At 56.9% G+C, this 23,800-nt stretch overlaps 1 protein-coding gene across 17 annotated transcripts in view; it reads right to left on the reverse strand.

Annotated features, from left to right (window-relative positions):
• Nucleotides 1-23,800, reverse strand: part of NCOR2 (nuclear receptor corepressor 2) — a 118,460-nt gene that overhangs the window by 89,009 nt on the left and 5,651 nt on the right. For 15 of the 17 annotated variants that reach the window (XM_060193290.1, XM_060193289.1, XM_060193277.1 and 12 more), the window contains exon 2: nucleotides 8,830-8,876. The exons of 1 other annotated variant lie outside the window; for it this stretch is intronic. The gene's annotated coding sequence lies outside the window, so the exon portion shown is untranslated. Of the gene's footprint in view, nucleotides 1-623; nucleotides 927-8,829; nucleotides 8,877-23,800 lie in introns of those variants that run through there. One more of the 17 variants, XM_060193275.1, reaches the window with a different exon arrangement.

The raw sequence follows: 23,800 nt of genomic DNA on the forward strand, positions 1-23,800 counted from the left end.
GGCTGGGGCTCTGTTCTGCCCTCCAGAGTGCCCCCTGGCTGCCCACAGGGTACTCTCTCTGCCCGCCGCCAGGAACTGAGGACCCGTGGTACGCCCGCCCGTCCTCGGCGCCTCCAACTTTCCAGTGTTTGTGCGGCCGCGGCTGCCAGCTTGCGGGCAGGCCTGGGCCGGTGGGGCCGCAGACCAGACACGCAAGGAGAGGCTCTGCACCACCCGCACCTGGCTCCCTGCCCGACTCCCAGACCCCAGGGCCCCCACGATGAGCCCCGAGTGCAGGCAGAGGCTGGGGAGAAACAGGATGCGACTTTACCCCGGACCCCACCAACACGGAGTGCCCGGCCCCCATGACCCCCCTCCCAGTCCTCGGAACCCTTTTCCAGGTCTGGGACAGTCAGGGTATCGAGCATTCTCCCCACTGTCACAGGGCTCCCTTGAATCGCCAGCTGGCCCAAGCAGCCTGCAGCAGCTGAGGCTCTAGGCCTGGGCAGAACAAGGGGTGCCCCCTCCACATCAGCCCCCCAAGTGGGTGCCCAGGGCCCGGGGCAGTGCCACCTCCCCGGCCGGCACCCCACCACCCAGCCCGGAAACTTCCTCGGGCCGAGCACATGACCAGCGCCACTCACGTCAGCTGGGCGGCAGGAGGGCAGGAGGTGCCCGCAGAGCAGAGGCCAGGGCGGTGGGCAGGAGCTGCGGGCAGGGTCAGCGTCCACGCCGGGCCAGGGCTCCCCGGTGTGGCTCGGCCATCCCGCCTGCTCCTGGGGCCTGGGGCCAGCCTTCAGGAGAGACTGCGGCCCCCGGAGTCTGGGGGGAAGGGTGGCCGTGGCCCCCAGACCCCAGGCCAGGCCAAGCAGGCACAGCCAGGGCAGCAGCCCACCACGGGCAGGGGCGCAGGGGCGCGGGCCTCCAGCCACGGCGCCCTCCCGCCCTCCCTCCCTCTCTCCGGCGGGGAATTACATAAGTCCACTCCTCTTGTTTGGAGCCAAAAGTGCGCTTTCTCTCCCAGCCTTGGCAGTGAGTAATAATTCCTCATCGCCATGGCAACCCTGGCGCAATGCCAGCCGCAGCAAGCGAGCTGGGAGGCCTTTTTATAGCTCAGCACAGCCACTCCGCCCTTAACCGTTTCCTCCCGGCGGGCGGGCGCAGGGCAGCGGCCTCCCCCTCCACTGCCCCCTCCACTGCCGCCTCCGCCTCCCCCCCCTCCTCCCCTGCTCTCCCAGCTAGCAGGACCCCCAGCACTGCTTCTCGGACTGGCACAGGAGCTGGCCAAGCATTGGGGGTGGCCAGGGGTCCCAGTGGGGTCCAGACCCATAGCACTACCCCTGCCACCAGGACAGGGCCCAAAATGGCAGCAACCTGGGAGGATGTCAAGGAGTCCCCTACAAAGGCAACGGCCAGAGTGTCAGGGTGCCATGGGGGCCAGGTTGGGGGGATCAGGAGGACTCTGGCTGAGCACAGCTGGGGCTCCCCCTGTGACGGTGAGGACAGCAGAGAGGGTCCCACCCTGCCAGCCCACCTGTCCTGCCCTGCCAGCCGCGTCTCCAAAGGCAGGTGCACCACAGAACTCCCACATGGACGAGAGCGGGCCCAGAGCGGTGACAGGGGCACCACACAGCTGGACGGGTCATGTAGTCAGCGGGAGTCACAGGGCTCCCAGAGATCAGATCTACACGTGACAGTGGCCACAGATGGGGAGGACAGTGACCACCAGCAGGCCCGAGTGGGGGCCACCAGCCTCCAACTCCCTGAGCTCACTCTCCCGCCTGGCCCAAAAGCCCCCTATGCCACCCTCAGAGCCAAGGTGGGGACTTCTCAACTCCAACACCTTTTATCTTTGGAGTGAGGCAGTGGCACCGCTCCCAGGCAGGGCACCTTCGCTTTCAAAGAGAGACACCTGCAGACAGGGAGAGATTCCGCAGCACTGGGGCTTCCCATGTGGTGCCAGGGCTCAAATCTGGGACACATGCAAGGCTAGGCACGCACTCTAGCCCATTAGCTCTCTGCCAGGCTCCCTACAGTCTTCTTTGACAGGTGGGGAAACTGAGGCACAGAAAGACATGAGCCACATAAACTCTTGTTTTCAGGCCCCAGGAGGTCTGGCTCTGACCTGAAGCTGAGGAGCCAGGAAGTTGGGTCTGGAGCTTTGAGCCTCAGGGCAGCCTCCCAGTGCCTTTTGTTCTTCTCTGTTTGTTTTGGACATAGACCTGAGGCTCCGGTCACTCATCCCCTCCAGTCAGACTCAGGGTGGCGGCTGAGCAGCTTGGAGAAGCTGAGAAGTTGCCCCAAACCAAAACAGCCTCAGAAGAGGCCCAGGCCACTGCTGAGCCCTGGGGGGGGGGGGGGGGAATGAGGCAGGGCAGCAGAGTGCCCACAGGGAGTCAGGAGGGTTCCAGGGGCCTCACAGGGTCAGTGAGGGGACCCCCAGTCTCAGACTCCCACCCCCTGGCAGGGCAGAGAAGGGGGAGCAGTTCAACTGGTAGAGAGCATCAGAAGTACTGAGGTACTGTGTGTACCCCAGAGCAACACTCTGGAGAGATAGAGAGAGAGAGTGTGTGTGTGTGTCTGTCTGTCTGTCCTGTGTGCAATTCTCTCTCCTATATAATAAATAAAAAACATGAAGGAAAAAAAGATTTAAAGCAGGATAGGAGCAGGAAAGAGAGACAGACAGATAGACATAAAGAAAGATGGGTGGTGAAGGGGAAGCTGCTTTTCTCTGCTCTGGGTCTCCTGCTGGGAACCCCAAAACTCTGGGAACCCCAAAACTCCGGGACCCAGGGAATACAGCACCCGACCACCCCCCACCCCTCCACCCCCTGCCAGCCTCACTCTCCACATTGAAAAGCCACTTACAAACTGGTGTGGACACAAGGTGTTCACATCTCAAAAGGACAAGAGGGCTCACTCAGTCAAGGACCCGGGTTCAAGCCCCAGCAAGCAATGGGATCTGACGAGCAGTGGAGCCATGCCCTCTACCTCACACCTTCAAGCAAAAAAAAATAATAATAATAATAATAAGCCACTGGGAGCAGTGGTGAAGTCTTGCAGGCCCTGACCCTCAGCGATAACCTTGGTAACAAAAAAATGAAGAGTTAAGTGCAGGTGGACAGACACCAAGTATGCAGGGAATGTCAGGTCGGGGGATGGGGTGGGGAGTGACTGTTCAAGGCCACAGGGTCTCCCCTCTGGGTGATGAGAACATTCCAGGTCGCAACAGGACTGTCCAAGGTACAGGTGCATCAAGCACCACAGGAATTCCCCTCTGCAAATAATCAGGGCACACCCAGTGGAGCCCACACATTACCATACCCAAGGACCCAGGTTCAAGCCCCCGCTCCCCACCTGCAGGAGGAAGCTTCAGGAGTGGTGAAGCAGGGGTGCAAGTCTCCCCACACACACATACCACATATCTCCCCTTTCTTCTCAATCTCTCTCTCTGCCCTTTCTAATAAACAAGGAAAAGCAGAAGGGAGGACACTCGGGGAACTCTCTCCTCACACTCCTGCTGTGCGTCCTGCCCTGGGAATCTGTCTACACTGGGCCAGGACAGTCTCCAGATCCTTCAGCGGGTCGCACATGTCTACAGAGACCCTCTTCCACTCAGGCTCATGGGTTCTGAGTGCACGTGGATTTGGAGGGGGAGGGCAACTCAAACCACCACCACCCCCCATCGCCACTGTGGAGACTTGAAAACAGTCGCTAGAAACTCAGCTTCCTCCCCACTTCCAGGAGTGCCAGCCAGAGCTGAGAGAAGGGGGAGCAGGTACTATTGCAAACCAGGAACCCCATGGGGGACCCCAGGAAGATACCTTCAAAACCACTCCCAGGGAGTCAGGCAGCAGCGCAGCGGGTTAAGCACATGTGGTGCAAAGCAAGGACCGGCGTAGGGATCCCAGTTCGAGCCCCTGGCTCCCCACCTGCAGGGGAGTCACTTCACAAGCGGTGAAGCAGGTCTGCAGGTGTCTGTCTTTCCTCCTCTCTGTCTTCCCCTCCTCTCTCCATTTCTCTGTCCTATCCAACAACAACAAGGGCAGCAAAATGATAAAAATGGCCTCCAGGAGCAGTGGATTCGTAGTGTCGCCACCAAGCCCCGGCGACAACCCTGGAGGGGAAAAAAATAACCATGGGAGTTGGGCAGTAATGCAGCGGGTTAAGCGCAAGTGGCGCAAAGCACAAGGACCGGCATAAGGATCCCGGTTCGAGCCCCTGGCTTCCCACCTCAGGGGAGTCACTTCAGAAGTGGTGAAGCAAGTCTGCAGGTGTCTGTCTATCTTTCTCTCCCCCTCTCTGTCTTCCCCTCCTCTCTCCATCTCTCTGTCCTATCCAACAACAACAACAATAATAAAACAAGGGCAACAAAAGAGAGTATTTTACAAAAAAAGAATTTTAAAAAATTCACTTGCTCCTAAGGGCCCCAGTAAGAAAGTTGCCAAGCTTTTGAACCCCTCCTCCCCCAGCTCTAGCTGGCACCCCTGGAGTTGGTCAGAAATGAGGTGGCCGTGGGCATCTCTGGGGCCTGTTTGCAAATCTCCAAGGTGGAGGGTTGAGTCTCACGCCCCCTGACATCCCCCAAAGCCACATGCGCTCAGAACCTGTGAAAGTGTGAGCAGAGAAGGGTCTCTGCAGACAAGTGTGACCCACTGGGTCAGTGTAGACACTGGTTTGAACCTGAGCTGGGAGGCACCCAAGTCCCCCCTTCCCCACCCCCCACTAACCACCAGGCTCCCCGCCCCCACACGTGGGGCTCACAGAAGATTCTCCCTTCTCTCGTGTTCTCAGAGAAGGGACTGCGGCCATTGGGGCCTGGTGTCCAGAAGGGCCTCTGCCGGGACTCCAGAAAGGACTGCCCACGCTCAGGGCCTTCTGGAACATTCCAGGGGCCACTGTGCCCAGATTACACAAGACAAAGGGCTAGAGATGGAAGCCCCCCCACCACCAAGACAGGACATACAGTGATGATGGCCAGGGGGCTTTAGAGCGGCTCTTCCCGGCAAGCAAGATGTTTAAAAAGTAAAAAAAGAAGAAAGAAAGAAAGAAAGAAAGAAAGAAAGAAAGAAAGAAAGAAAGAGAAAAAAAGTGAGACATTGCTTATAAGATGCAGATTTCCAGCTGCTCCTGGGGGAAGAATCCAATCAGAGCAGCCTGTGTGCTGGAGAGCCCCCCAGTTCCCTCCCCTGCCTCCTCAGCACCTGAGTCTGGAGCAGCCCCACCAAACCCAGGGGGTGTCCCCAGCTGCTGAGAATCACAGAGCTGGCGTGGCTATATCCTGCGGCGAGGAAGCAGAGTCACACAGAAGAAGGGCTGCCACATGCTGGGGCCGCGGGTGACTCGTTCCCGCGCCAACAAGGCCCAGGCGTGGGGGGGGGGGGCACTAGGCTGGGCCAGTCAGCTCCCCAAGCAATGCCTTACAGCCCGTGGATACGGCTGTGCTAGAACCTCCCACCCTTCGATCTGGCCTCCTGTCTGAGACACTTGTCCAGCAAAGTCTCAACGGACCACAGATCCAGACCTTGGTCCCCTCCCACGAGACCCTGGACGTGTGCCTGCGAGCCTCCCCACCCTGGCTGTGAACGCCTCAAAAGGCACAGACCGTCCCTGACATGTTCCGTCCAGACCCCAGCTCCTCTGAGGGTCCAGAACATTCCACAAGCCCCAGAAATATCGAAGAATCAGCTGGCCAGACAGACAGAGCAGCAGCAGAAGGCAGTGAGTGAGCCTCACTCCACAGGCCCTGGTTCCCCCACCACCACCCCTTGCAGCCTCAGGGCCTTTGCACAGGCTGTGTGCTCCCCAGAAAGCTCAGACCCTGGAATGAGCCCCCTCCCCAAAGCCAGAGCTGCCCCACCCTCTCCACGTCACCCTTCCGCTCCCCAAAATCTGCTAGGCAAGCCTCCCCCACGGCTGACTGTAGATAGAACCCCATATCGTACCCAGCTCAGGGCAGCTACCAGTAGAGACTCAGCCTGGTAGGGGTCTGGGGGGTGCAGGCTGCACTGGGCCCCCAACAATCAACAGCAGGTATGTGAGGACGGGCAGCCTGGGGTCTACTCCCAGCTCTGCCAAGTGTGTAGCCTCAGGCAAGTCACTTTCCCTCTCAGGGGTCCCTGCAGTCCCCTACTTATAAAATGTGCCCTGGGGTATAGGCGTGGAGGGGCGCGGCGCAGTGGGGGTGGGACCTGGCACACAGCAAAGACTCAGGGCATTGCTGGAAACTGGAATTAAGACACTTCACACAGTAACTCCTACAAGGCTCCTCATCACTCAGAGAGCTTGCTCCTCCTCCTTCAGGCAGCCTCCCTAGATAGCCACCCCCTCCCACCCAGGGACACCAAGGACACACAGAGGAACAAAAGGAGAGTCAGTCCTCACTCCCTCCTCTGTCACAGATTCCAGGGGTAGCCAGAGGGAGTCCCACCCTCCCAAGAGCCTCAAGTCAGCACTTGGGACCGCCTGCCCCACACCAGTTCAGGACATGCCCCACACCAGTTCAGGTCATGCCCCACACCAGTTCAGGTCAAAGCCCACTCTGGAGTCTGCAAGGGGTGGGGGAGGGCAGTTCCTAGTGAGGGCCCAGGAACCCCAAGTGCCCCTTCCTCCTCCAGCTGGGCGTGGGGATGGGGGGTAGGGAGATACAGTCACGGGCAAGATGTACGCCCAGCACTGTTGGGGGGGGGGTTCCACCACTGATTGGGCTCCCATGGGATCAGGCACCTCACTGTTCCAGCTCACACTTCTTTATGGGGTCCCTGATTCAATTTATATGCCTCCAGTCCCAGGAAGCCACCTCAGCTAACACCCCTCAGGCCTCAGACAAAGGAAGGACAGAGGGGGGCCCTACCCCATCTGCTCCTACAGCCTCTCCTCCCGCCTCACCAAATAGAATAAGGCTGATTCCTCTCATGGCCAGACAAGCACCTCGGAGTGCTGGGGTAAGAGCTTCCCACCCAAGGGGACAGATAGGCAGGTGGCTCCAAGCCCGTCAGCCACTGGAAGGTTACCCCCACCAGGGCCACAGGCATCAAGGGGGTCCTCACAACCCATCTGCACAGGCGGGAAGTAAAGCAGGGAGCTCACAAGGCCAAGGGCAGCTGCCTGTCCCTCCACGAGCCCCAGTGGGCAGCAGCACAAGTAAAAGTGAGGGCTTCTGGGACAGCGGCCCAGATGAAACAGCCTAGTGCCCAGCATGGAGGGGAACAAACATTCAGAGAGATAAAAGTACGCAGTGGGTTAAGTGCAGATGGTACAAAGTGCAAGGACTGGCGCAAGGATCCCGGTTTGAGCCTCCGGCTCCCCACCTGCAGAGGAGCCGCTTCACAAATAGTGAAGCAGGTCTGCAGGTGTCTTTCTCTCCCCCTCTATCTTCCTCTCCTCCATTTCTCTCTATTCTGTCTAACAACAACGACATCAATAACAACAACAATAAAACAAAGGCAACAAAAGGGAATAAATAAATTAAATAAATATTTTTTTAAAAAGTACACAACAATGAAAAAAGGAAATGCTTCTGGGAATGGAGTCAGAGGACCAGCCTTTATGTCGGGGGTCAGTGCACCTGGTTAAGAGCACTTATTACCATGCCCAAGGATCTGGGTTCAAGCCCCTGCTCCCCACCTGCAAGGGAGAAGCTTCAGGAGAGGTAAAGAGAGTACCACACCTGTCTCTTTCTCTATCTCCCCCTCCCCTCTCAAGTTCTTTTTTCTGTCCTGTCAAATAAAGAAAGAAAAAAAAAAAAAAGATGCTCAGGATGGTTTTTACGAGAGCCAAGAAAATTCTGGAATTCTGGGACAGTCCATGGTGAGAGAGGGCATCCTTGAGAGGGGAGTGACTTCAGGGGTGATGGAAACTCGACATCTTGGGGGGAGAGGACACTATGGGAACTGGCCCCCCACGGGGGGGGGGAGGGGAGGCACTTGTGCCTTCTGAGCGATGGTGTTGGCGGAGTGCCCAGCCAACTGAAGGGGCTGCAGGCAGTCACACTCCAACACCAGCACCCTCAAGCCAGAGGTGTCAGGCCCACTGACTGCTGTCATTCGGGGGACGCATCGGGGAGCAGAACAGGGAGTTGGGGTAGCTGGCTTAGTATGTGAGCCAGGAGGCACCCCATGTCTCTCCACTCAAGGGAAACAGAGCCAGCGGACACAGGGAAGGAGGACACAGAACCTGAAAAGGGGTTCTTCCAGGCAGGGGCCCAGACCAGTCTTCATGGGCGGGGTCACATTGCCCCTCCCGTGGCTCCAGAGGCCAGGCAGAGGGACCCCACTTCTAGGCTCCTGCAGACTGGGGTAGCTCATTGAACCCCCAGTCCCCCAAGATCCCAGAGCCGGCTTCACAGGTTCAACTCCTCTCTGCCACTTGTACCTGGAGCTGGCACCTCCCTCCCTCGAAAGGAGGAGGCCCAACTGATGGGGTCACCAGGGGCCCCATGGAAACCTCCACCAGCTCCACCCACCTGCAGGCTCAGGGGGCCCCCACCCCTGCCTCCTGAGGGCCCCCAAAGGCTCAGCACACAGGAGAGTGGTGTCCCCCAGAATATAGCACCCCAGCCTCCACTACCCAGACATCCTCCTCCAGGCTCCCTCAGGCTCCCCCTCCCCCACCACACTGCCTGTGCTCAGACGCTGCCCCAGAGTCTCCAGGTTTGAAGCTGAGCCCCTGCCCCAGTGGCACCCACTCAAATCCCAAAACCCTTCTGCTTTTTCTCCCCCCAGGGTCCCCACGCAGCTCTACGTTGGTCTGGCCCCACATTCCCTCCCCTTTCAGCCCCCTTTTGCCCCCTCTTGGGGTAACTGGGGTTTCAGACTCTGGGCACCCCCCCAGCACAGCCACCAGACCTACCAAAAACAGCCACCTCATGGAGGGTCCTTGGCGGCCTAGAGATGAACCTGCGGGAGAGATGGGGCGTCAGTAAACACAGCAGCAGGGTGGGGAGGCATGATGAGGGACCCCATGTGGGATCCCACTCCGACACTCCAGGCCCAGGACTTGGCCCCTGGTGGAAACTGAGGCAGGGAGCCCCACTGTCCAGAGCCAACAAGCAGGAGCCCCCCCTTCCATCAAGGTCACAGGGGCCATGAAGGGCCACCCTCCACATCCTGGGAAGTCCCCGTCCACCGTCTACTGCTGAGTGACACAGGGTGGGAGGGGAGTACAGCATGAACAGACACAACTGTTATTCAAACATCTCTACCTCAGGAGAGGGAGACGCCCAGCAAGATACAACCACTAGAGACCCCCCACCACCAAGGAGCCCCACCACCAGGGAGCCCCACCACAAGAGAGCCCCCACCACCAGGGAGCCCCACCACCAGGGAGCCCCACCACCAGAGAGCCCCACCACCAGGGACCCCCACTACCTCCTCAGGAGCCCCACAGGAACCCCTGGAACCAGGCAGGGCAGTGGGGCTCAGGGCTCAGACCGCAACAGGTACCCCACCCCCACCAGCCACCCCACACTCCTAGATGTGCACCCCAGGCCAGCAGCTGCACCTCCTGGGCTTGGGAGTGACCTTCTGACCTCTGGCCTGTGTCCCCTCCAGGGCTACACACCCAAAGGCTCAAGCTCACACTCCCCCTGCCAGAGTGAAGGCTCCACCCCCCCCAAGGAGTAAGGGCCCTCCGTGAGCACCCCCAGTGCCAACCCTGGAGGGACCCCCAGTACCAGTATCATCTGTCATCCAACTCCAGGTAGCCTGCCCAGATCACCCCAGCCAAAAGCCAAGGTCTCGCAGTCTCAGCTCTGGGGTTCCCACCCCACGGAGCCTCAGGAATCAAGGATGGCTCCCAAGTGAGGGGTCAAGTGGTGTGGGTGGCAGGGGGGACCCCAGCAGGCCCCCCAGAGGCAGGCACTGGGGGTGGGGAGAGGGGCTGACTCAGAGGCCCAGATGTGACAGCCAGCAGACCTGCAAACAGCTGGGGACACCAGGATACAGTAGAGAAGCAGCACCCTGGACCCAACACTCAGCCCAGGAAGCTTGACACCAGGGTGGTGAGGCAACCCCTGAGGGCTGCCTGGAGGGGGTGTGCCTCCCCACCCAACTCCTCTCAGGTCAGAAGGGCAAGTCTGGCTGCTCTCCAGCACCTGCATCCTCCTCCTCTCCCTCCCCCCAGGCCACCCGGGCAGGCCCACCCCCCCCCCCCAGGCCTGAGCCTCCGCCACCTGCTAGGGCAGGCGGATAAGAGCAGGATTGCACAAGCCGGGCTTAGCGCAAATCCTCTCTGGGTTGCCTGTGGCCTCCCGCCCAGGGTGTGTGTGTGTGGGGGGGGGGGGGGAGGCAGCTATGAGCCAGCCTGCAGGGCTCAGATGCCGTGCCTCAGTTTCCCATCTGTCTGTTATCAAGTGGGAAGCTGCCTCCCCCCAAGGGCTCGGCTGCTGACCCCACAGCTCTGCATCTGGTGCCAAGTGAAGAGGGAGGACACAGAGAAAAAGAGGTGCTGCGCCCTTCCTAGGGGCTCCGGCCCCCCCCCACACCCTCCACACGGAGGGCCCTTGTCCTCAGCTTGTCCCAGACAGCAAGGTGTCTCTGCAGACAGAACTCCTATACTGCCCTCAAACCCCAGCCCAGCACACCCACCTCCAGCTGGCACAACAGGGATCTGTGTCCGCCTGCTCCACAGGGCTTGCTAGGCCTCACCCCAAACCAGAAGCGGGGGACAAGGGGGAACAGTGAGGTGAGGCTCAGAGCAGAAGGCAGCTCTGGCAACAGTAGGGCCGATGCTGCACCCAACAGGACCAGCACAGCAGGGGTGAGATGGCGCCTGGCACATAGTAAGCCAGGCCAGCCCGCAACAGGCCCATCACTGCACAAAGTGGGTGCTTCTCAGGGGCCAGCACAGTAGGGCCTGCATTCTGCACAGTGGCATCAAAGAGCCCAGGTGGCACACAGCATATCCAGCATAGTGCACAGTGGGTCCTTCTCCAGGGCTGGGGACAGTAGAGCTGGGACCACTGCCCACTGCCACCCACCTGCTCTTTCACTCAATACCACCCTTCCCGCATCCTGAACACCTCCACACCCACCAGTGACCCCCATCACAGAGGATCCTCCTCCAAGCAGCCTTCACCAGCCACCACAGCTAGTATTCATGTCCATAGCCCCAGTTGGGGGTGAGAGGGGTGTCAGGGGACCATCTGTCTCTCCAAAGTCCCATCTGACACCTCCTTCACACCCCATAAGTGCCCCCCATGTCCCCCAGTCCCAAGTCCTCAGCCCTGTCACTGACTGTCACACAGCTGTGCAGGAGGTGTTGGGACCCACCAGCATGTCTCATATCGCTTCTCACTTGACAGCTGAAGCTTTGCTTCGAATCTGCTGGAGCTCAGCCCCCCCACACACACCCTAGAGTGTGGGGGGCTGGCAGGTTCCCCCTCCCTCACGGGCCTGTGAGCAGACAGACTAAACAGCGGCCCAGGGAGACAGGGAGGGCCCCCCGGGGTGCAGCCGATACCCAGGAGGGGGAACCATGTCACAGGAAGATGGGGGACCCCAACATGGGAGGAGACGGCATGGGAGGGGACAGGGCCCAGGCAGCTCCACCAGTGCCAACCCAGATTTGCCCTCTGCACGGAAGGTGGTAACTGAGGCCTGAGACTGGGCACCCCACCTGAGCCAGCGCAGGAGTGGGGAGTGGGGCCCAGGCATGCACCCCACTGACACCCCAGGGGTGGTCACCTCACTGGAGACTCAGCCAGTGGTACCAGGCAGTTTGCACATCAACTAGTGGGGGGCAAGGGGGTACAAGGAGGTCATCTGTCCACCTGTCTGTCTAGCACCAGAACAGCCCAAGGGGACCACCCCCATGGGAATGCAAGCCCTCCATTTCCTGACAGTGAGTTCCTCCCAAGCCCCCCATGAGTTAGGGGGAGCCCCAGCTTGCAGATGGGGTAATAATGCCTGCACTACCTACAGCCACCCAAAACCCTCCTGGGAGCCCCCAAAAGGCGAGGAGTACGAGTGGGTGGGTAGGAGCATCTAGAAGCCTCTGTATGTGTGCCCCCCTCCCATCCCTGGCTCCCGCAGTAAGCAGAGAATCTAAGGTGAGCGGTGCTCACTACAGAGACAGCTGACAGCATGGCTGAGCCCCAAGTCCCTGCCCCCCCCAACCCTGAGGGCCCACATCCCGGCTGGGCAACCCCAACTTGTGATTTAAACTCTTCCAGGCTGCCCTCCAGAGCTCCACCCCACCAGGGAAAGACAGAAACAGACTAGGTATGGATCGACCTGCCAATGGCCACGTCCAGCAGAGAAGCAATTACAGAAGCTAGAACTCCTACCGTCTGCACCCCAAAAACAACCTTAATCCATACTCTCCGTGGGGAAGAAGTGATAGGAGGAAGAGGATAGGAGGGCTCTGAACTCCAGCTCCATCAGGTCCCAGAGAGAGAGGGAAAAGGGGAGGGATATTTGGATGCAGTAACAGGGTTAATGTGGCCTAGAGGGGAAGAGAGGACTGGACCTGGAAGAAAAAGGGGGCAATTCTGTGCAGATGTAGACAGATTGTTGTAGAGATGATAGTCAACCCATGTCTGCAACCTTGCAAAAACCCAGGGGACTGCAACAGAGGGATCCGGATTCAGAACTCTGGTGGCGGGGTAGAGCCAAGATGGAGGCTTGGAGACAACACCTGGTGTGAGCTCTGAAAGAAAGCTGCTTTCAACCTGGGAGTCTCGGCCAGCAGGTTCCAGATGCTACCATGATGCCAAACCAACTTTCTTGGGCAGAGGACCCCACCATGTGTCCTGGAGCCCCGCCTCACCACGGTCCTACCTCACTAGGGAGAGACAGAGACAGGCTGGGAGTATGGATTGACCTGCCAACAGCCATGTTCAGCGGGGAAGCAATTACAGAAGCCAGACCTTCCACCTTCTGCACCCAATAATGACCCTGGGTCCACACTCCCAGAGGGATAAAGACAGACACCTGCAGACCTGCTTCACCGCTTATGAAGTGACTCCCCTGCAGGTGGGGAGCCAGGGACTCAAACCAGGATCACTACTCTGGTCCTTGCGCTTTATGCCACCTGCGCTTAACCCGATGCACTACAGCCCAACTCCCCAATATTTCCATTTTATAAATAAAAAATAATATAATAAGGGAGTCGGGCTGTAGCACAGCAGGTTAAGCACATGTGGTGCAAAGCACAAAGACAGGCATAAGGATCCCGATTCAAGCCCCCGGCTCCCCACCTGCAGGGGAGTCACTTCACAAGCGGTGAAGCAGGTCTGCAGGTGTCTATCTTTCTGTCCCCCTCTGCCTTCCCCTCCTCTCTCCATTTCTCTCTGTCCTATCCAACAACTTCAATAACAACAACAATAATAACTACAATAAAACAACAAAGGCAACAAAAAGGAATAAATATTTTTGAATAATAATACAAAAAGAACTCTGGTGGTGGAAACTGAAATTATACCCCTATTGACATGTAATTTTGTAAATTAATATCGAATCAATAATAATAATAATAAATGAGTGAAGAATCTGGCTGGGGCAACAAAGAGACTGTGGGGAGCCCAGAGCCCCAGAATCAGTGTCACTCTGGGGCTGAGCGCTGTGTGACCATGGGGCAGCTCCTGCCCTCTCTGTGCTCAGCCTCGCTGCCAGGGGACAAAGCCTTAAGGAGGGACTTCCCTGTGACGCGTGTCTCTGTCACAGGTGAGGGGGCTGCTCACACTCGAGGGGCTGAGGGCTGCCAGCTGGGGGCAACAGGGACAAAAGCCACCCCCTGGGACACGCCCTGGGCCATGGCTGTGGGCTCAGACGGCAGTGGGGCACCATCAAGGGTTCTGCGCCCACTCGTGACTCTGTCAGTGTGACCCCAGCTCCCCTGAAAGCTTCTTGTTATGTTGGGGTTTGCGGGTCAGAGAGGGCCTCAGACAGTCAGAGAGACCACGGTTTGGAGTGTCCTTCAATGTGGAGTAGGCCGCGCTAGAGCCAGGCCGTGCACGTGGCAAAGCAGCACACTCTCCAGGTGAGCTGTGTCACCAGCACTGTCTAACGCCCGGCCACAGGGACAGCTCAAGCAGGAGGGGCGAGGGACCTGCCATGCTTGAGGCCCAGGTTCAAGTCCCAGAAGCACAGAGAAGGGCCAAGGTGCTAGGGGCGGCTGTGGTGCTACAGTCTCCCCACCCCAACCCCAAATGAAAAGCAGCCGGAAGCAGTGAAATATCCCATGCACTTTTCCTCAAAAAAAATAAACAAGGAAGGAAATAACAAGAGCTGGAGAGGCTAGGTGGTGGCGAGCGCATACAGTACCATGTGCGAGGACCCAGGTTCGAGCCCCCACTCCTCACTTGCAGGGGAAAGTTTCACAGCAGTGAAGCAGATCTCCCTCCCTCCCTCTCTCTCTCTCTCTCCCCTCTCAAATTCTCTCCTGTCAAATAAAGTAGAAAGAAAAGAAAAAAAGGGGGGAGGGGGGTAAACTGGCACCAGCACCAAGTCCCAGAGGTAACCCTAGAGGCAAAAAATAAAATACAAAAGGGAGCACTCTAAAGAAATAGCTCACCAGGAGAGCCACCTGACTTATTGTACAAGCAACCCAGGTTTGAGTCCTGAGGACTAGAGGAAGCTTCAGTGCTGAGGGGCCCTGGGGTGCCTCTTGGGGTGAGGTTATGGAGAGGAAGAATGTCTGTCTATCAGAATGAAAAAGTGGCCTGGAGAGGGAGAGAGAGAAAGACACACACACACACACACACACACACACACACACGTGCCCTAGTTCCAAAATAAACAAGTAGATATGCAAATAAAACAAACACCAGCTCACTGTCCCTGGTCCCTGTCACCTTCAGAGAGTCCTCCTCCTCTCCCCCATCCTATGGGCTTCAGAAGCCCCTGCAGGCCCTGGGTGCAGAGGCTGCGCTGGGGGAGGAACTCCAGGGACTGGGAGCAGGGGACTTTGCTAAGCCACTTGTGGGCTGGGCCTCTGGGCTTGGACAAGGCTGCAGGGATGGGGTACAGCTCCCTCCCAGCTGAGGGGCTGGAGACCCCCCCACCCCCAGGAAGGGAGGAGTGAGACCCCGCCCCTCACCCCAGCCCTGCCTTTCATCTCTGTGATAAGCCACCAGCTCAAGTTCAAGGTAGGGATCAAATGAACCTGCCTAATCGCTTTAGGCATCTCCCTGAGCCTTCGTGGCTTCACCCATGGCCACAGACCACCTACGGTGTGCAGACAAGCCTCCCCTCCACCCCCACTCACAGGACCCAGAAACTAGGGGACCAGCCCAGGCGACAGGAGCATTCAGGGGCCACAGCAACCCCCAGGGCAGCCTGGCACCCTCATGTCACAAGGAGAGAAGCTCCTTATCCCAGCCTCAGCCCCAGCACACAGTAGGTGCTTTGCAGAAGAGGCAGCATCTGCAGTCACGTCTGTAAAGCAGGACCCACGCAGGGCAGCAGCAACACTCGCACCACCCAGACCCAGCAGGCCCAAGGCCACAACCCTGAGGTGGGGGCTCCTGGCCCTCAGTGGGGACTGCAGAGCCTGTGTGGTCTGTCCCCCCAATCCCTGCCCCGTCGTGACACGCTCTCTGGGTATTGCATGTGGCCGAGCTGCTCTAAAAGATGAACCAAAGCAGCTGGGAGCCCACACGCCCCAGCCCAGGGCTTGGCCATGGGGAGCCCTGCAGCCTCTCGCAAACAGGGGCCCCACGAGGCATCTGCTGGCACTCCCCACGAGCCCGGGGTTCCACAGGGGACATGGAGGGGGCACAGCAGCACAGCCACTACAAGGGATACGGAGAGCTGGTGGTGGGAATTGTGTGGAGTTGTACCCCTCTTATCCTATGGTTTTGTCAACGTTTCCTTTTAATAAATAAATAATAAAAAGATAATAAACAATAATAAAAAAATAAAAATAAATTATTTTTTAAAAGGGGGGTGAGGCAGGAGGGTAGCTAGCAAAGAGATTCTCATGCCTAAAGCTCCAGAGTTCTAGATTCAATCCCCCACACCACCAAACCAGAGATGAGCAATGCCCTGGTAAAGATGAATAAATAAATAAATAAATAAATAAATAAATAAATAAATAAATAAGAAGGCTTTCTTCTAAAAATAAATAAAAATAAACACAGGACACTCAAGCAGTGAGGTCCCAAGCTCGGTCCTCAACATCACCATGTGCCAGAGCAATGCTCCGCTTCTCTCTCTCCCTCTCTCATTAATCAATCTTCCTGGAAAGTGAGAATGAATTAGCGTCACTCCCGTGACCCAGCTCTAAGGCCCTTGCGTGCACCCTCAGAAGACCTGCAGGCGGTAGGCAGGGACCATGTGGGTCCCTGTTTTACCTCTAGGGAAACTGAGGCACGGAGCAAATGGCACCAGGCAGGCTCCCACTGGGACCCCCAACTCCAGGATAGGATCCTATGAGGAGGCATGGCCGCACACCATAAGCCCCACACAACAATGCCAGTCACGCACCTGGCCAGCCTGGCCACAGGTGGGGACCCAAGACGGGAGCCCCGGGAGCGCCCCCCCTCCCCCCGTCACTCTCCTAACCTCTAGGCTCCACAGCCAATTGGGAGCGGTCTGGTCCGCAGGCCCCAGGAACCTGCTGAAGCCCTGCAGTGCTAAGGGAAGCTCTCCAGCCTGGGATTCGGATCTGGTTTCCCCGAGGCAGGACTCCAGCCCTGGCCCCAGCCCAGCAGGTTCCCCGGGGGGGCTGCTGGCTTCCTCACGGCCAGGAAGGAGGCGGCACCCGCTGTTCAGATTCTGGGTCACCTACCATGGGGGACTGAGCCCAGAGACCCCCACCCAAGCAAGGCACCTGGGCTCAGAGCAGCTGAGGAATGTCTTTCTGTCTGGTTATCCACTAGTACTGTGAAGTAACGCAGGTAAAAAAAAAAAAAAAAAGGTAGCATGATGATAATGCAAAAAGACTAGTCTGAAGCTCCAAGGTCTCAGGTTCAGTCCCCGACACCACTATAAGACTGAGCAGCACTCTGGGTGAAAAAGAAACTACAAAAAATAAATAAATAAAACAATACCACATCTAGACAACCCACCCTCCAAACACCCATCTCTCAGTGCCCTGATGTCCCCAAAAGTCCCCTCTGTGTCTCCTTCTGCCACCAGCACACCATGTAGTTGCCAGGATCCTCTCTGCACCCCACAACTGTCCCCACAGACCAGCCAGCCCGACACACGGCCATCTAAGTGACCACACCCACCACCTAGAGCCCAGCCACTGGACTTCATGGAAGAGGCTTCCACACTGTCATGGGAAATGACACTGGGTGGCTTCACACACTGCCGACATGTTGTCCTCAGCATTCCAAGGGTCAAGAGGCAGAGCCTGCCAGGGCTCAGGCCCAGGAGCCGGAAGGACCACGTCCCTGCGCCCAGAGGCACCCACCCACAGTCCTTGGCTCCTGGCCCCTTCCCTCCACAATGCAGCACCTTCTCAGCTCTGCCTCCACCCAGCCTCTTCCAGTGCCCCACAAGCTTGCAGAGCCCTCCAGGACAGCAGGCAGGCCCATGTCCTACAGGGGGGCAGATCCTCGAACCTTGCACCTGGTCCCCCTCTGCAGTGAAAGGAGAGGCCCACAAGAGGGTGACTGCTCTGCAGTGTGGGCCCCACCTCCACCCCCCACCCCACCCCCCAAGCCTGAGCCACACATGGCAACTGTCAGGACTTGGTCTCAGTGGCCACACCCACCCTGCAGCCAGCAGGATGCACACCTTTCCCCCCACCCTCATTTGTAGGTGCTGGTACTGAGTCTCAGTGCTGAGTCTGACAGCAGGAATAAAGGAGGTTCCCCAACCCGCCCTCCGGGCAGCAGGTGCTCTTAGGGAAGGCCGGCCTTGCAGCCCTGAAAGAAGCTCCAGCTGAGTGTCCATAGGACACACCCTCGGTGACCAGGGGCTGCTGCCCCCCACAGTGTGTACAAGGCCCTGGGTTCGAACACCAGCACCATACAAAAAGAAGAAAAGCAGAACATGAGGAATGTGAGAGGCGCGGAGCTCTGGTCTCTCCTTAAAAAAAAAAACTGTTTTGGGTGGAGGAAATAGCATAATGGTGGTGCAAACAGACTCTCAAGTCTGAGGTTCCCAGGTCCCAGGTTCAATGCTCTGATAAAAGAAAAACAAACAAACAGAAGTAACATTTTCATTGTATTTTATTTATTTGGTAGGGGCAGAGAGAGGTCAAGAGGGAAGAGCAAGACAGACAGAGACACCTGCAGCACTGCTTCACCACTCTTGAAGCTTCCCCCCTGCATGTGGGGACCAGGGACTTGAACCCACATCCTTGTGCAAGGTAACATGTGTGCTCAACCAGATGCACCACCACCTGCCCCCCAGAAATGTAATTTTTTTTAAATCTGTAAAAAAAAGGGGGGGATGGCATGGTCCGGGAGGTGGCGCAATGATAAAGCTTTGGACTCTCAAGCATGAGGTCCCGAGTTCGATCCCCGGCAGCACATGTACCAGAGTGATGTCTGGTTCTTTCTCTCTCCTCTTGTCTTTCTCATAAATAAAATCTTTAAAAAAAAAAAAAAAAAAGGTGAGGGATGGTGACACCCAGTAGAGAGCACAGAGAAGCATTAAGAATGGGGAGATAGAGAGGGTGAGAGACAGAGAGACACCTGCAGCCCTGCTTCACCACTTGTGAAGCTTTCCTCCTGCAAGTGGGGGCTAGGAGCTTGAACCTGCATCCTTGTGCACTGTAACATATGCGCTGAACCAAGGGTGCCACCACCTGGCCCCCCAGGTTATGATTTTTATTTATTTACCAGAGCACTGTTCAGCTTTGATTTATGGCGGTGCAGGAGGACTGAACCTGGGACCTTGGAGTCGCAGACAAGAGAGTCTCTTTGCATAACCATTATGCTATCTACCCCCACCCACGATAATAATTTAAAAAAAAAAGGGGGAACCCAGGAGCAGTAACATTATGCAGTCAATAAGCCTCAGTGATAACCCCGGTGACAAACAATAATAATAACAATTATAATGAACAAATAAATAAATAATGAAGGGGAAGGGAAGCAGCCAGGCCAGGGAGGTAGTTCTGGGGTTTGGTGGTAGAGCACCGGGCCTGTGGGCATGAGGCTCGCAGTGCCACCCCTGGCCCTGATCACCCCGACAGACAGAGTGAGCGCTAAGAACAGAATCTCGGGTGCCCCAGGAGGGGTCACATCGTATGTGCCAGAGTGCTCCTCAGCCCCTCTTCTCTCCCTCCCCATCCATCTTTTTAATAAATATCAAAGTAAAACACCCTCCCCACGGTGTGACCCCACGGTGGCAGTGGGCCAGGTGGGGAGGTCTTCCTATGAGAGCAGCAGGCATTGCTGTGGCCACTGCCCCAGAGGGGGTTGAGGGGAGCAAGCTACCCTCCTCAGAGCCGAGTCCTGTGCAGCTCTGCCTGCTAGAGACGAGGGCCCAGGCCCAGAGAGGCTGTGCAGGATCACACAGCAACCTGTGTGTGTGTGTGTGGGGGGGGGGGGGGTCCTCAGAGTCCCCCCACTGTGCCCTCCACCCTGACAGCTAGAGAGTCTCCTGGAGGATGCGCCCCAGATTCCCTGGACACCCCCCACCAGATTCCTGCTCCTCCTGTCTCTCCTCTAAGGCAGTACCACTAACCAGCCTCGGCGTCAAACTCCCCCACGCCCCCACCCCACCCAGCTGCCATCCAAACACCCTGCAGACACTGGGAGCGTCTCAGGAGACAGATGGGGGGCTGGGGCAGACTGCAGAGGGGGGCGGATGAGGACTTGGCTCCCTGCTGCCCATGGGGGTGGCTCTGAGGATGGGGATCCCTTTGGCTGTCATGTGGGGGACAGATGGCCCAGCTGGCGGAGACAACAGCCCCTGTGGCCGCCTGCACCGCCCGGGGCGGCAGGACAAATGGCCAGAGTGTCCCTGCATGGCTCCACACGTGGGGTCACCCCTTCCAGCCTCCCAGTCTGCCAGTGGGTGTTGTGCCAACACCCACTCCCAGCTCCAACTCTGCAATGGCACCTTGGAGGGGCACCCTAACATCAGGGCTCGGGTACCCGCACCCCGACATCACCCTGATGGGTCACAACTGCTATAATTCTGTTTCTAAACAGCCCCTTGCCCAGCTCCTGGGAGGGGCAGGAGCTGGGGGTGCAGAGCCCAAGTTGGGGTGCTAGGAAAAACAGTTAAAAATACAGGGGGAGGGGCCAGGTGGTGGCGCACCTGGTAAAGCGCACGCATCACAATGCGCAAGGACCCAAGTTCAAGGCCCTAGCCCCCACCTGCAGAGGGAAAGCTTCATGAGTGGTAAAGCAGGGCTGTACAAGTCTCTATCTCTCTCCCTATCTCCCCCAGACCTCTCAATTTCTCTCTGTTTCTATTCAATAATAAATAAATAAAAATAAAAATAAATACAGGGGGAGCTGGGAGCTGGTGCCAGGGCTGGGCACTGGGCTCTAGCACTAGAGTGATGGCCTGGTTCTGTCTCTGTCTCTCTCCTTCTATTCTCTTATGAGTAAGTAAATACATCCTTATAAATTAGGGGCTGGGGCAGTGGTACACTTGGTTGAGAGCACACATTACAATGTGCAAGGACCCAGGTTCAAGCCCCCCCATCCCCCACTCACACACTCCCCACCTACAAGGGGAAAGTTTGAGGAACAGTGAAGCAGGTGTGCAGGTGTCTCTCTCTCCCTGTCTTTTCTTCCCCTCTCAATCTCTCTACTCTGTTGTAGCAGAAAAGTAAATAAATATTTTTTAAAAAAAATAAAGGCAGGGGCGATAGCATGGTGGTTCTGTAAAGACTCTCATGCCTGAGGCTCTGAGGTCCCAGGTTCAATCCCTAGCACCACCATAAGCCAGAGCTGAGCAGGGCTCTGAGGAAAATAAACAAAATGCACCATGGGCAGGGAGGGGGCACAGTGGCTAGAAGACTGAGCCGACAAGCCAGAGGTTCCAGACTGAGGTCCCAGATTCAGGACCTGTCAGTGCCATGTGCCACAATGATGCTCTGGTTCTCTGCTTCCCTCCTCTCCTTTATCTCTTTACCAAATAAATCTTCTAAAAAACAAAACAAAACTACAGGGGAGTCGCTTCACAGGCGGTGAAGCAGGTCTGCAGGTGTCTGTCTTTCTCTCCCCGTCTTCCCCTCCTCTCTCTATTTCTCTCTGTCCTATCCAACAATGACAACATCAATAACAATAATAACTACAACAACAATAAAAGACAGTGGCAACAAAAATGAAAATAAATAAATAAATAAATAAATATTAAAAAATTAATGGGAGTGGTAGCGCAGCGGGTTAAGCACATGTGGCACCAAGCACAAGGACGGGCTTAAGGATCCTGGTTCCAGCCCCCGGGTCCCCACCCGCAGGGGAGTCACTTCACAGGCGGTGAAACAGGTCTGCAGGTGTCTGTCTTTCTCTCCCCCTCTCTGTCTTCCTCTCCTCTCACCATTTCTCTCTGTCCTAGCCAACATTGACAACAGCAATAACACCAACAATAACTACAACAACAATAAAAAAAAGGCAGCAAAAAGGGAAAATAAATAAATGCTAAAAATAAATAAATAAATAACCCTCAAGAGGGACCCAGTGCATGAGGGTGGAGGAGGATTCAAGAGGGTGAGACGCAGTGCAGACACCATCACAGGCAGAGGAAAGCGTATCCCCACCTGTCAACCACTGCCCCATAATCCATCTGCCCTCAACACGCACACACACCCAATAAAGTGATCTGGAAAAGCAAAATCTACATGCTTAGGGGGCTGGGAGATGGCACCCGGTAGAGCACACACTTTACCATGTGCAAGGACCCCGGTTTGAGTACCTGCACCAAGGAAAGGAAGCTTCTTGAATCGTGGAGAAGTGCTGCAGTGCCTGTCTCTCTTCTCTCTCTCTCTCTCTCTCTCTTTTTTCTCCCAGAGCCCTGCTCAGCTCTGGCTTATGGTAGTGTCTGGGGGAATGAATATGGGACTTTGGAGCCTCGGGCATGAGTCTCTTTGTGTCACCATCATGCTGCCTGTCTCCTCAGTCTTTTACCTCTGTCTCTATATGCAAGTAAAAAGGGGGACCCCGGGAGCCAGGCGATAGCGCAGCAGACTAAACGCACCAGACTAAGTGCACGTGGCACAAAGTGCAAGGACCAGCACAAGGATCCGGGTTCGAGCTCCCGGCTACCCACCCGCAAGGAGGTCGCTTCACAAGCGGTGAAGCAGGTCTGCAGGTGTCTGTCCTTCTCCCTCTGTCTTCCCCTCCTCTCTCAATTTCTTTCTGTCCTATCCAACAACAAGGGCAACAAAATTGGGCGGGGGGAATGGCCTCCAGGAGCAGTGGATCCATAGTGCAGGCATCAAACCCCAGTGATAACCCTGGAGGGAAAAAAGAAAGGGGGAGACCCCCCTCCCCTGGCTTGCCTGGTCATAGGAATTACTGGATGTGCCAGTAGGTCACATCCAGGAGCCTGCCAGCAAACCCCTCATGGGCCCCCACCACCCCCAGCGTTGTCTCCAAGCAGACATAACCCAGGCAGCGATCAGAGGGGCCAGAGCCAGAGTTCAGTGTGAGGACAATTTGGGGGGGGGGGGGAGTTCCCAGACACCCTCCCAAGGAGGTGCCCAGGCCTCCTGCCAGAAGGGCAGGTCCCAGACAAGCCCCAGAGTCACAAGACTAGGGCCTGGCCCCAAGCAGCCTGGGTGGCACAGGGGGCTGGCAGACAGAGTGGAAGGGGGGAGGCCACCCCTCACTTACTCCCAGCGGCCCCTGATGTGTGCAGATGTGGGGGCTCCTGCAGGTGCTGGCGGGACCCCGCAATCTGACAGGCACTCCGTGTGCAGGTTGTGGTCTGTGGGCGAAGGGGGCGTGAGCCAGCACAAAACAACACAGGGTCCCTCCACGCTAAGTGGAGTGGCCATGCCCCTGGCTCGGACCCTGGCTGTGACCCTCCTGGCTGGCCCAGCACCCACAGGCACTCACAGGGATGAGCACAGCAGCACCCAGCCATGGATCTCTCCTCCTTCCCTCCACTCCCGCCCCACTTGGGGCAGGACCCCACTCAGAGCTCAGGCTACTAAGCTGCTATGAACAGAAGGGTGTCACAGCCCTGCATTGTTGGGGACGCAGAGGCCAGCTGCCCCTGACAACTGGGATTCAGGCCCCACATGTGCATACCCTGCACCTCCTGTCTCCTCAACAAGAAAAACCTCCTCTTTCTACTTCTTTAAACCATTTAAAAATAAATAAATAAAGGGCCAGGAGATGGCTCACCTGCCAGAGCACACTTTGCCATGTTCAAGGACCAGGGTTCGAGCTCCAGGCCACCACATGGGAGCACCACACGTAAAGGGGAAATTTCATAGTAGTGGCGCACTTGGTAGAGCACATGTTACCGTGGGGATGGTCCCAGGTTCAAACCCCTGGTCCCCACCTGCAGGGGTGAAGCTTCATGAGCTGTGGAACAGGACTGCTGGTGTCTCTTGCTCCCTCTCTTGTTTTAATATTCATTCCATTTTATTTATTTTGAATGGAGACAGAGAGAAATTGAGAGGGGGGGGAGTGACACCTGCAACACTTCACTGCTTATGAAGCTACCTCTCCTCCACCCCAGCCCATCAGGAGGTGGGCAGCGAGGGCTCAAACCCAGGTCCTAGTACCCGGTAATGTGTACACTGAATTGGATGCACCACAACATAGCTCTTCTCTCTCAGTTTTTATCTATATTCAATAAATAAACAAAAATAAAAACAAGAAACAAAAAAGTCCACCAGGAGCAGTGAGAGCATGCAGGCACAAAGCCCCAGCAGCCAAAAACAATGAATGAATAAATGAAGGAAGGAAGGGAGGAAGGAAGGAAGGAAAAGAAGGAAGAGTGAAAGC

This window comes from Erinaceus europaeus, chromosome 6 (genome assembly GCF_950295315.1).
Source record: "Erinaceus europaeus chromosome 6, mEriEur2.1, whole genome shotgun sequence".
Lineage (NCBI taxonomy): Eukaryota > Metazoa > Chordata > Mammalia > Eulipotyphla > Erinaceidae > Erinaceus > Erinaceus europaeus.